Source organism: Mobula birostris, chromosome 19, assembly GCF_030028105.1.
Source record: "Mobula birostris isolate sMobBir1 chromosome 19, sMobBir1.hap1, whole genome shotgun sequence".
Lineage (NCBI taxonomy): Eukaryota > Metazoa > Chordata > Chondrichthyes > Myliobatiformes > Myliobatidae > Mobula > Mobula birostris.
Genome location: NC_092388.1, coordinates 56,568,388 through 56,582,558, shown reverse-complemented (window position 1 = coordinate 56,582,558; position 14,171 = coordinate 56,568,388). Strand labels below are relative to the sequence as shown.

Below are 14,171 nucleotides of genomic sequence, written 5' to 3'. Positions count from 1 at the left end.
TCTGCAACTAATAGCAACCGCTTACAACCTTGACTCATTATTTGGCCTTGAAGAAGGCAACTAGAATATGATTTTACATTTTATTTGCTAAGAGTTTTGAATTTTCTCAAAACAAACTGTGGCCAAAAAAGTGAATACTGCACTTAGGTCAGAGATCTTGATTCATCTGATTTAACTTTGCCAGATTCAGAGGATCTCTTGTATAATTCTCACCTGCGGCTTCAAGAAACTACCTGTGTAAAGTTGCAGTTGCACTCTAGGATGGTGATGTAACCTAGTATTTGCATAAAGCTGACTTATCAGATAAGAATACAGTTCCTTTTAGGTACAATATTATTGAATTAGATTGAGCTAGGTACAGAATAATTATAAAAGAATGGTAGAGATCACAATACAATAAAAGCTCTATTGTTCAACATGTCCCAATTTTGACAGGTGCTTGTTAATCAAATATGCTTATTAAATCAGACATCAGCAAGGTCACCTCGATGGTGCTGCCCCTAAAATACTATCAAAGATGTGATAACAGCACATTTGGAAAGTGGTGAAATCATCGGACAAAGTCAACATGGATTTGTGAAGGGAAAATCATGTCTGACGAATCTCATTGAATTTTTTGAGGATGTAACTAGTAGAGTGGATAGGGGAGAACCAGTGGATGTGGTATATTTGGATTTTCAAAAGGCTTTTGACAAGGTCCCACACAGGAGATTAGTGTGCAAACTTAAAGCACATGGTATTGGGGTAAGGTATTGATGTGGGTGGAGAATTGGTTAGCAGACAGGAAGCAAAGAGTGGGAATAAACGGGACCTTTTCAGAATGGCAGGCGGTGACTAGTGGGGTACCGCAAGGCTCAGTGCTGGGACCCCAGTTGTTTACAATATATATTAATGACTTGGATGAGGGAATTAAATGCAGCATCTCCAAGTTTGCGGATGACACGAAGCTGGGTGGCAGTGTTAGCTGTGAGGAGGATGCTAAGAGGATGCAGAGTGACTTGGATAGGTTGGGTGAGTGGGCAAATTCATGGCAGATGCAATTTAATGTGGATAAATGTGAAGTTATCCACTTTGGTAGCAAAAATAGGAAAACAGATTATTATCTGAATGGTGGCCGATTAGGAAAAGGGGAGGTGCAACGAGACCTGGGTGTCATTGTACACCAGTCATTGAAAGTGGGCATGCAGGTACTGCAGGCGATGAAAAAGGCGAATGGTATGCTGGCATTTATAGCGAGAGGATTTGAGTACAGGAGCAGGGAGGTACTACTGCAGTTGTACAAGGCCTTGGTGAGACCTGGAGTATTGTGTGCAGTTTTGGTCCCCTAATCTGAGGAAAGACATCCTTGCCATAGAAGAAGTACAAAGAAGGTTCACCAGATTGATTCCTGGGATGGCAGGACTTTCATATGAAGAAAGACTGGATGAACTGGGCTTGTACTCGTTGGAATTTAGAAGATTGAGGGGGGATCTGATTGAAACGTATAAAATCCTAAAGGGATTGGACAGGTTAGATGCAGGGGGATTGTTCCCGATGTTGGAGAAGTCCGGAACAAGGGGTCACAGTTTGAGGATAAAGGGGAAGCCTTTTAGGACCGAGATTAGGAAAAACTTCTTCACACAGAGAGTGGTGAATCTGTGGAACTCTCTGCCACAGGAAACAGTTGAGGCCAGTTCATTGGCTATATTTAAGAGGGAGTTAGATATGGCCCTTGTGGCTAAAGGGATCAGGGGGTATGGAGGGAAGGTTAGTGCAGGGTTCTGAGTTGGATGATCAGCCATGATCACACTGAATGGCAGTGCAGGCTCGAAGGGCCGAATGGCCTACTCCTGCACCTATTTTCTATGTTTCTACTATGGCTCTACAAATTATAGACCTCTTGATATTAGCGGTTTTACTTGTCAGATTACACAACTAGTAATCCAGGAGGTACAAATTCACATCCTGCTAATCCCAGCAGTTCATTGAATTGTTGACAAATTAATCATTAATTGATTTTTGATAATAATAATAAAGCTAGCCAGTACTGATGACGTTGAAACTACTGGGTTGTTGTAGATAGCTATTTGGTTCATTGATGCTCTTTGTAGAAGAAAGTGTCTCATCTTCTAACAACACACACAAAATGCTGGTGGAACGCAGCAGGCTGGGCAACATCCATAGGAAGAAGCACAGTGGATGTTTCAGGCCGAGACTGTGCTTCTTCCTATGGATGCTGCCTGGCCTGCTGCGTTCCACCAACATTTTGTGTGTGTTGCTTGAATTTCCAGCATCTGCAGATTTCCTCGTGTTTGCGTCATCTTCTCCTAGTCTGGTCCATGTGCATTTTTTAGAGCAATGTGGTTTCTCTTAATTTTCCTTTCTGGCTAAGCAAGCATTTTTGTTTGAAGCTGTTACATTAAAACATCTCCAAGTCTGCAACCTCTAGAAGTTTAAAGGGCAAACAGTTGTATATGAACCTCAGTACCAGAGTTTTTTTTTCCAAGCCCCATACAGTGATAACTTATGCACATATTGTAGTTCCTTCATCTTCACTTCATTTAAATCATGAGAATCCAACTGCAGCAGTGCTGTGGGCAAATCATCAGTACATGTGCTGTAGCAGTTCAAGAAGATAGCTCACCACTGCCACCTCAAGGGTATTTGGGAATTGGCAGGTAAATGTAGGTTTGCCAGTATATGATTATTGCTTGGGGAAATCACAAGAACAGTTGCATGTCATGTTATCCTATAGATAGATTGGAAAAGTTGGGATAGAACAGAAAGTGCCAATCTACCCGTTTCAGTTCAACCATGGGCATTTTGAAAATGCTGCAGTTTTGTGAACAAGTAAATGCCAAAATAAAAACAAAGAGCTTGCCAGAAATACTCAGCAGATCAGACAGCATCTCTCCAGTGAGAAGTAGGATTTTGGGTTGATGGCCTTTCAACAGAAGATCACTTTGAACCATTTTTATCTCTGTGTGTAGTGCAGAACCTAAATGGAAGTAATAGTTTGGCTTGTTGTGATCTAATTCATCCCTCCACACTATTCCGAAAGGTTTACAATCCGAAAGATTACTTTGCAATTGATAATGGGAATATAGTAAGGTGTGTGGGGATTCAAATAGTAGTACTTCCTACTTGTACCGTATAGTATCTGGCCATAAGACATAGGAACAGAATTAGGCCATTTAGCCCATCGAGTTTGCTCTGTGATTCAATCATGGTTGATCCTTTTTCCCCCTCCTCAGCCCTGCTCCTCGGCCTATTGAACTTGCACCGTATTGAGCAATACCACATTTATAATCAAGCCCATCTGTTCCATTGCCTTTGCTAATTCCTTTCTGAAGTCCAAAAAAAGGGTATCACGGTAGCACAAGGCCATTAGAGCAGAGTTCAGAGTTTAATTCCAGTGTACTCTGTTAGAAAGTTTATATGTCCTTCCTGTGAGCACACGGATTTCCTCCCACAGTCCAACGACATACTGATTAATAGGCTAATTGGTCATTGTAAATTGTCCTGGGTGTTAAATAGGTTGCTGGGTGGTGCAGCTCGTTGGCCGGAAGGACCTGTTCTGTGCTGGGCCATAGAGAGTTAGTTGTGCCTGGTAGTTCCGAAGGGAATGTTCCCAAACACGAGGTGACATACAAGTACAGCCCAGACTTGAGTGCCTCTCCTCAAAGTCTGAGAAACGCTGAGTAACATTCGTTCTTCCACTGGACTTGCCTTTAGTCCAAGGACTTGCTGGAATTCTCCAACACTGGGAGCCTACCTTTGGGAGCTTACACCATAAAGACCTATTGTGGGATAAAAATCTCCGTTCATTTGAAAGGAGATTCCTGGCTTAGAAGTTGGAGAAGGAAAAGCTCAGTTATTTATTTTATAATATTTTATTTTGTTTTTAATTATTTGTTGGTATTTAATATTTTGTTTCTAAGTTACTCTTAACAATTTCAGTAGTTTAAATGTCTGTATGTCAGAAATAATCAAAAACTCAGAGTCTTCCAGAATTTTTTTTAAGTGAGTCAGGATGAAACCTAGTTAGTATTCAGAACTCCCAACACCTCCCTATCCAAGTCTGCAATTGAAGGCCATTTACAGTTACTTACTGTATTGGTGCAGACTAAATCTGGCATGATTTGGCATGTTATCTGGCTGGTACTGTTTCACTTATTTGCAAAAGACTGCAACATTGATTATTCTTCAAAACTACTTTAATGACTGTAAAGTACTGTGGGCCATCTTTAAAGGGATTTGAAAGGCATTGTACAAATACAAGGCTTTTTTTTCTCTTTTGATTTATTTTCCAGCTCCAAATTGTCTTCTCCAAGATCACCTCCTTCAGAGCACCTCCCTCAACCCCATCCTACCACTCCCTCTGAAACAGCTGACCACCCAACAAACGTCTATCTGCCGCAAAGTCAGCTCATACATTAGTTTTTTTTTGATCAATCCTCTTCCTTTTAAAATGCTCAATCAATTTCTCGTTCCCATTTCTAATTGTTATTGTCATTTATAACATAACCTTATAACAATTACAGCATGGAAACAGGCCATCTTGGCCCTTCTAGTCCGTGCCGAACTCTTACTCTCAACTAGTCCCACCGACCTGCACTCACCCCATAACCCTCCATTCCTTTCCTGTCCATATAGTTGTCCAATTTATCTTTAAACGACAACATCGAACCTGCTTCAACCACTTCTGCTGGAAGCTCGTTCCACACAGCTACCACTCTTTGAGCAAAGAAGTTCCCCCTCATGTTACCCCTAAACGTTTGTCCTTTAACTCAGCTCATGTCCTCTGGTTTGAATCTCCCCCACTCTCAATGGAAAAAGCCTATCCATATCAACTCTATCTATCCCCCTCATAATTTTAAATACCTCTATCAAGTCCCCCCTCAACGTCTACGTTCCAAAGAATAAAGAACCAACTTACCATAGAACCATTTGCCAATTCATCACCCACGTTTCTTTCACTCAAGTCTCTGTACCTATTCTTGTATGCTAAATCCATGCCTTTTTTCACAGAATCACATGTCAAGATTACATTCCTGCCAAAACATTGAAACTGGACTTATCAACTTGGCACTCTGAAACTCTGAAGTTATTTTATTCTTTATTCCTGACTTGTCTGCAATCTTTGAAGTAGTTAATCACACTGCCCTCCTCTAGCATCTCTCTGCTGTTATCCATTTATCTGGTCCGTTATTTTCTGTTCATTTTTATCCAGAGGACAATCTGCATTCATGAATAAACTCTTCTTGGGCTTCCAACCGGGTAGAGATAATCAATTTTAACTGGCATTTTGATGACACTTTCTTCAGGGATGATGCCTAGGGCCTAAGTATGTCCAGTCTGTTGGTATATAATATACACATACGCACACCCCTCCCATGGTCCTTGGTGCAGGTTTCCACCGTGTGCTGATGAAGTACCATAACTTCATCTCCATTCCGCCATTTGATAGCTTTATCTGATAATACCTTGTTGCCACGCTCTCCCTCCACTTTTCCACACTTCATCATCTGTGATAAAGTTGGCAGAGTTTGTCATCGAAATGCCGGTTAAAATCGATGCCTGTACCCAGCTCAAAGCCCGAGAAGAGTTTATTCGTTGTCTATGCCAGGAAAGCACTGGATCCTTTTTCAGTCTGAATTTCCATTGCTTCCTGCTCCTGCACAGTTATCTCTGGAGCTCCGTGTAGCTCTATCTTTAACTTCCCTTTTAGCTTCGTCTGCATTCAGCCATTTGATAGCTTTATCTGATAATACCTTGTTTCCACTGCTTCTAACTTCACACACAGCTTGTCCAACATTCGGTACTTGATGAAGTGAAATTTCCTCCAAATAAAACTAGGTAAGAATAGACACAACTGATTTCCTATATAAATCTGTCATGATATTCTTACCAAAAAGAAATGATCCCTTTTGAAATTTAGGCTAAGCCAGACTGTTTGCAACCTTGTGACAAAGATTTTTTTTAGACTGCAAATCCACATTATCATCAAGGTCATCTCCATAACTTTGTATGATTTTATTCTGCCTCAGCTCATCTGCTTCTGAAATTTTTGATACCTTTAGGAGTGACTGTTTCACCCCTGACCTCGCCTTCCTTAATTTTTCAATAGCTGAGCTTAACTGTATTATTTTTAAGTTTGTAGCATCTTTCCCACACAGTTCTGATCACCCACTATTCTAGTGCTCACTTACTTGTACAGCCTCCTGCATAAGCAATACTTCCTTTTTCAATTCTGACCCTTGTTTTTGTTTTCTTCCACAGCCTTTCTTTCATTATTGTCTTCTCCATGCCTCCAGTTCGGGTCCCTTATCATGTACCTAATATTAATTATTCTGCCGTTGATGTTGTGCTTTCATCTGCTTAGGCTTTATTCAGAATTTATCTGTTTAGTTACTGTCTTTTTATCTGTGCCTTCTAAAATGCTTTTATCCATATTTCCTTGATGTTTCTTTAAAGAGTATGTCTTCAAATTTTATTTGATGATATTCTCATTGTTGTTACGCTAATTGGCATATAAATGTAAATTGTTATGAAGGATAATTTGGTGTAATTGGTACTTGAATCATATTTTGGGGAATCCATTGAACAATCTTGACTTTCAGCATCCCATCATTCATTGCAAAGCTTTTAATTGTCTATGTCTAATTTTTGACACCATCTCCCCCATTTTTAAGACTTTCACAGCATTCAGTTCCCTACAAAACAATGAACTAGTTCTGACTTAAGCTCCTGTGACCAAGAAGTGGAAGATATTCCAGATTAATTGGTTTAATTTGCTCCTTTTACGTATCTGTCTTTGTGGTCCACTGACAATATTATTGGTGATTGTATTTCCAGGACCTCTAGGCCTCATGTTTTCTGCTTCTAATGGTTTATGCAATAGCAGAGTTGGGATGGGGGGGATGCTCAAAATCCATCTGAAGTTGAATACGGGTGCTTAGCAATTTGGGTACTTCCATGACTCAGTTCTCAACAATAAATCAAAGCACAGTGCATTGCCTGGCATTGCAGATATATTGCCTCGCACTGTATCTACATAAATAGCTTCTGAATGGGTAAACCATTCTGTATTATTGATTCATTTTATGGAGCTTCAAATTAAATCTCCTGTTGCTGTGCCAAAACTTCAGTTTGTACTGATAAGAACCTGAACTTTTAAAAATGTTGATACTTGAAATATAATGATTAAAGTGAAGCACTCATTGCTCATTATGACCCTGCAGCTGGTTTATGGAAAAGAAGAAAACTTCGCCATGATCTATTTTAGCTTAGCACCTCCTTACAAAAATTCCGAAGCAGCTGATTTTAATTTTCTTTCAGTTGTGGGTGGATGTTATTTTCTGAAACTGAATACATGTCTTTACACTGAACATAGAACATAGAGATCCACAGCACATTACAGGCCCTTCTTTTTTTTTACCTTAACCCAGAATATTTGCAAAACAATTGCTCAGAATTTCTACCTGGATTTTCTCCTTGCCAAGTCCATAGTTTAATCATAGTAATTTCTTCAACAAGGCTTGATCCTTTCTGTAAGTGAGACCTTGCACAGGGCTAAGCCATCCTAACATAAGTATCGTTACTTGGGAGAATTTAAATAACCCCTCCAGAAAAATGCTTTCACAATCTGTCAAGCATTGACCCTCCCTCCCCCCCCCCCACGAGCTCATAAATCTGGTAGTGTTTGATTGTTTTGACGTTTAGAATTGATTTAGAAGTCAACCACACTTATAAAAGCAAATTAATTAAAACATGAGCAAAACTCACTTAGTTCAAAAAGATGACCTGACATTTCTCCTTCTCCCACCAGCTATCTCTTTAAAGTGAATTGAGTCACTGAATGTTAGGCATAATCTGGCACAAATTCAACAGATTCCCCGCAACAAGTGTTGGGAAAAAAGCAGGAAGTTAGCATAGTTGGCAAAAGCCCAGAGAGCACCTATTAGGAAACTTGGATATTTCCAAGCTGTCGAGAAATTACTCAAACATGAGGAATTCTGCAGATGCTGGAAATTCAAGCAACACACATCAAAGTTGCTGGTGAACGCAGCAGGCCAGGCAGCATCTCTAGGAAGAGGTACAGTCGACATTTCGGGCCGAGACCCTTGGTCAGGACTAACTGAAGGAAGAGCTAGTAAGAGATTTGAAAGTGGGAGGGGGAGGGATGGAGCCAAGAGCTGGACAGGTGATTGGCAAAAGGGATATGAGAGGATCATGGGACAGGAGGCCCAGGGAGAAGGAAAGGGGGGAGGGGAACCCAGAGGATGGGCAAGGGGTATATTGAGAGGGACAGAGGGAGAAAGAGAGAGAGAGAGAGAGAAAGAATGTGTGTATATAAATAAATAACAGATGGGGTACGAGGGGGAGGTGGGGCATTAGCAGAAGTTAGAGAAGTCAATGTTCATACCATCAGGTTGGAGGCTACCCAGACGGAATATAAGGTGTTGTTCCTCCAACCTGAGTGTGGCTTCATCTTTACAGTAGAGGAGGCCGTGGATTGAGATATCAGAATGGGAATGGGATGTGGAATTAAAATGTGTGGCCACTGGGAGATCCTGCTTTCTCTGGCAGACAGAACGTAGGTGTTCAGCAAAACGATCTCCCAGTCTGCGTCGGGTCTCGCCAATATATAGAAGGCAACATCAGGAGCACTGGACGCAGTATATCACTCCAGCCGACTCACAGGTGAAGTGTTGCCTCACCTGGAAGGACTGTCTGGGACCCTGAATGGTGGTAAGGGAAGAAGTGTAAGGGCATGTGTAGCACTTGTTCAGCTTACAAGGATAAGTGCCAGGAGATCAGTGGGGAGGGATGGGGAGGACGAATGGACAACGGAGTCACGTAGGGAGCGATCCCTGCGGGAAGTTGGGGGGGGGGGGGGGAGGGAAAGATGTGTTTAGTGGTGGGATCCCATTGGAGGTGGCAGAAGTTACAGAGGATAATATGTTGGACCCGGAGGCTGGTGGGGTGGTAGGTGAGGACCAGGGGAACCCTATTCTTAGTGGGGAGGATGGAGTGAGAGCAGATGTGCATGAAATGGGGAAGATGCGTTTGAGAGCAGAGTTAATGGTGGAGAAAGGGGAGCCCCTTTCTAGAAAAAAGGAGGACATCTCCCTCGTCCTGTAATAAAAAGCCTCATCCTGAGAGCAGATGCGGCGGAGACGGAGGAATTGCGAGGAGGGGATGGCATTTTTGCAAGAGACAGGGTGAGAAGAGGAATAGTTCAGATAGCTGTGAGAGTCGGTAGGCTTATAGTAGACATCAGTAGATAAGCTGTCTCCAGAGATAGAGACAGAAAGATCTAGAAAGGGGAGGGAGGTGTCGGAAATGGACCAGGTAAGCTTGAGGGCAGGGTGAAAGTTGGAGGCAAAGTTAATGTAAGTCAACGAGCTCAGCATGCGTGCAGAAAGCAGTGCCAGTGCAGTCATTGATGTAGCGAAGGAAAAGTGGGGGACGGATACCAGAATAGGCATGGAACATAGATCGTTCCACAAAGCCAACAAAAAGGCAGGCATAGCTGGGACCCATACGAGTGCCCATAGCTACACCTTTAGTTTGGAGGAAGTGGGAGGAGCCAAAAGAGAAATTATTAAGAGTAAGGACTAATTCCGCTAGATAGAGCAGAGTGGTGGTAGAGGGAAACTGATTAGGTCTGGAACCCAAAAAGTAGCGGAGAGCTTTGAGACCTTCCTGATGGGGGATGGAAGTATATAGGGACTGGACATCCATGGTGAAAATAAACTTAAAATTATCGAAAAGTTTAAGAGCGTGAGAAGTGTCACAAACATAGGTAGGAAGGGATTGAACAAGGGGGGATAAAACTGTGTCGATGTATGCAGAAACGAGTTCGGTGGGGCAGGAGCAAGCTGAGACAATCGGTCTGCCAGGACAGGCAGGTTTGTGGATCTTGGGTAGGAGGTAGAAACAAGAAGTGCGAGGTGTGGGAACTATAAGGTTGGTAGCAGTGGATGGGAGATCCCCTGAGCGGATAAAGTCGGTGATGGTGTGGGAGACAATGGCCTGGTGCTCCTTAGTGGGGTCACGATCGAGGGGTAAATAACAGGAGGTATCTGCGAGTTGTCGCTGTGCCTCGGCAAGGTAGAGGTCAGTACGCCAGACTATAACAGCACCCCCCTTATCGGCGGGTTTAATAGTAAGGTTAGGATTAGTGCGGAGGGAGTGGAGAGCAGAGCGTTCCGAAGGAGTGAGGTTGGAATGGGGACAAGGTGCGGTGAAGTCGAGATGGTTGATGTCCCGTCGGCAGTTAGCAATAAAGAGATCCAGAGCAGGCAGAAGACCAGAGCGGGGTGTCCATGAAGAGGAGCAGGGTTGAAGACGGGAGAAGGGGTCATCAGTGCGGGTGGAAGAGTCCATGCCGAAGAAGTAGGCTCAGAGACGCTTCTCTAACTTCCGCTGATGCCCCACCTCCCACTCATACCCCATCCGTTATTTATTTATATACACACATTCTTTTTCTCTCTCTCCTTTTTCTCCCTCTGACTATTTCCCTTACTCATCCTCTGGGGTTTCCCCCCCCCCCCTTTTCCTTCTCCCTGGGCCTCCTGTCCCATGATCCTCTCATATCCCTTTTGCCAATCACCTGTCCAGCTCTTGGCTCCATCCCTCCCCCTCCTGTCTTCTCCTATCATTTTGGATCTCCCCCTCCCGCTCCCACTTTCAAATCCCTTACTAACTCTTCCTTCAGTTAGTCCTGACGAAGGGTCTCGGCCTGAAACGTCGACTGTACCTCTTCCTACAGATGCTGCCTGGCCTGCTGCGTTCACCAGCAACTTTGATGTGTGTTGCTGGGAAATTACTCAGTTAATTTCAGCCCACTGTATCTTTTTGCAGCTTTTATTTAAAAAATAATTGAGGTTGGAGGTAAGTAATCTCTAATGAATGGTACATTTATATGCCAAGATTCCATTTATATATAGTGCATATAAGTAGTATCAACCCCCTGGAAGTTTTCATGTTTTATTGTTGTACAACATTGAATCACAGTGGATTTAATTTCCCTTTTTTGACACTGATCAACAGAAAAGACTCTTTCCTGTCAAAGTGAAAACAAATTTTTACAAATTGGTCTAAGTTTGTTACAACTATTAAACCATAATTGATTGCATAATTACTTACCCCTTTCAAATCAGTATTTAGTAGATGCATCTTTGGTAGCAATTGCAGCCCTGAGTCTGTGTGGATAGGTCTCTATCAGCTTTACACATCTGGACACTGTAATGTCTCCCCATTCTTCTGTATAGAACTGTGTCAGATTGCATGGGGGTCATGAGTGAACAGCCCTTTTGAAGACCAGTTGCAAATTCTCAATTGGATTGAGGTCCAGAATCTGACTTGGCCACTCCAGGACATAAACTTTGTTGATTTTAAGCCATTCCTGTGTAGCTTTGGCTTTGTGCTTGGGGTCACTGTCTTGCTGGAAAACAATCTTCTCCCAAGTTGCAGTTCTCTTGCAGACTGCATCAGGTTTTCCTCCATGATTTCCCTGTACTTTACTGCATTCATTTTACCCTCTACCTTCACAAGCCTTCCAGGGCCTGCTGCAGTGAAGCCCCCACACCACCATGCTTCACAGCAGGGATAGTGTGTTTTGCAGTGTTTGGAATATGCCAAACATAGTGTTTTGTCTCATAACTAAAAAGCTCAATTTTGATTTCATCAGACTATAGAGCCTTCTTCCAGCTGACTTCAGAGTCTCCCACAAGCCTCATGTTTTATTTTCAACAGTGGCTTTCTCATTGACACTCTTCCGTAAAGCTGCGACTGAAGCACTCAAGTAACAGTTATTGTATGCGCAGCCTCTCCCATCTCAGCCACTGAAGCTTGTAAATCCTCCAGAGTTGTTTTAGGTCTCTTGGTGACCTCCCTCACTAGTCTCCTTCTTGCATGGCAACTCTGTTTTTGAGGACGACCTGCTCTAGACAGATTTCCAGCTGTGCCATATTCTTTCTATTTCTTGATGATTGACTTAACTGTACTCCAAGGGATATTCAGTGACTTGGAAATTTTCTTGTATCCATGTCCTGACTTGTGCTTTTCAATAACCTTTTCATGGAGTTGCTTGGAGTGTTCTTTTGTCTTCATGGTATGGTTTTTGCCAGGATACTGACTCACTAGTAGTTGGACCTTTCAGATATGTGTGCATTTTTACTACAATCAATTGAAACACCTTGACTGCACACAGGTGATCTCCATTTAGCTATTTATGTAACCTCACAAACCAATTGGCTGCACCACTGATGATTTGATACATCATATTAGAGCAGGTGAATACTTAGGCAATCAATTATTTTGTGTTTTATATTTGTAATTAATTTAGATATTTTCCTTTGACATGAAAGTCTTTTTCTGTTGATCAGTGTCAAAAAAAAGCCAAATTAAATCCTTTGTGATTCAATGTTGTAAAACATGAAAACTTCCAAGGGGGATGAATACGTTTTATGGGCACTGTATATGGAGACCTCTTCTTTCCTAAGCTCCTTCTATGGCCATCTTTGGATGAATGCCTCTATAGTGTACAACTGTCTGCAGCTGAATTCCTTCTCCCAAATCTGAGCTCACAAAATTTATAAAATACTTTTATTTTCATAATGTTATCCAAAATGCTTAAACAATTTCCAAGTAATAGTATCCTTATTACATATTCACTATCTAGAAGAAATAAAAATTATAGGGTATTTGTGTGAGGTTAGCAAGGTGTGAAATAAAGCTGAAAAAGCATTTGAAAGAGGCAGGGAAAGAAAAACAACACACACACAAAATGCTGGAGGAACTCAGCAGACCAGGCAGCATCTATGGAAATTAATACACAGTCGACGTTTCGGACCAAGACTATTTTTCAGGACTGGACTGGTAAGGAAAAGGCAAGATGCCAGAACAAAAAAGTGGGAGGGGAAGAAGAATAGCTGGAAGGTGATAAGTGAAGCCAGATAGGTAGGAAATGTCAAGGGCTGGAGAGGAAGGGATCTGTTAGGAGAGGAGAGTGGAACATGGAAGGGGGAGCGGAACCGGGGGAAGTGATAGGCAAGTGAGAAGTGGTAAAAGACTAGAGTGGGGAATAGAAGACAAGGGGAGGGGGAGGGCATTTTTTTTTAAAGGAAGGTGAAATCAATATTCATGCCATCATGTTGGAGGCTACCCAGACGGAACATAAAGTGTTGCTCCTCCACCCTGAGGGTGACCTCATCTTGGCACAAGAGTAGGCTATGGACTGACATGTCGGAAAAATAACTGTCAAGAGAGCTACAGGATTAACTTTGGTTGCTAAGCTGCTGATACTTAAAGCTCAGGAAACAATGTCTATCCACTAGGACTTGGGAGCCATGCATTGCAGAAGCAGACTTATGCATGACTATGTATTGTTTGCCCACCAGTGCATTGTAGTTGAAATTTATAAAACCTGCGGTGAGGACAACATAGCTTCGGAGAGTAATGGTGGACTCAGTGTATTACCTCAATGAATGATATTTAAGGACAGAGAATCAAAGACTGAAAAAGATCAGCTAGAATGCAATGTAAAACCAGATGCAAGGAATGTAAGAAAGTAAAATAAGATGTAAGAATAATTAGTCTTAAAACAAGTCAAACTTACAATTATTTATTTTCTGGGATGGATTGACTGGTAGTCATTAAAGTTATGTTAAACACACATGAGCTACTAAGACTAGACTTGGCATGCTTATGGAGCAGTTAATGAGCAAGTACGTCAATTACTTGGAAGTCAATGGGAGTTAACTGTGAGATGCTTTTCTTAGTTGACAGCCAAGGATGTGTAGGTCCGTTTCCTGAATGCTTCAGTGTTTTAGTTGGTGATGACTTCAAAATTAGTCTTGGAATGTGCACATGCATAAGCATAATTCGGGAATACAGCACAACATCGTTTGGAGTGACCTTGTTCTGGAGTGGAGGTGACTTAGGTTGAATAGTTTTCCATTTGTCCTGCAGATGGAATCCACTCCAACTGGAATATTGTAAAGTGCAGAACTACCACAAAGTTTTGCGGAATTGATAAGCTTTCTTTCTGTTAGTCTATTTAGAAATCATATTCAGTACTGTGCAGTCTCAGGCATGTATATATAGCTAGAGTGCCTCAAAGCTTTTGCACAGTACTGTATTTGTCAGCTTGGAGTGGAGAACAAATTTGTAAATCTGCA

At 42.1% G+C, this 14,171-nt stretch overlaps 1 protein-coding gene across 11 annotated transcripts in view; it reads left to right on the top strand.

Moving 5' to 3' along the window:
- atxn1a (ataxin 1a) overlaps positions 1-14,171 on the top strand; it is a 310,350-nt gene that overhangs the window by 284,274 nt on the left and 11,905 nt on the right. The window lies entirely within an intron of this gene.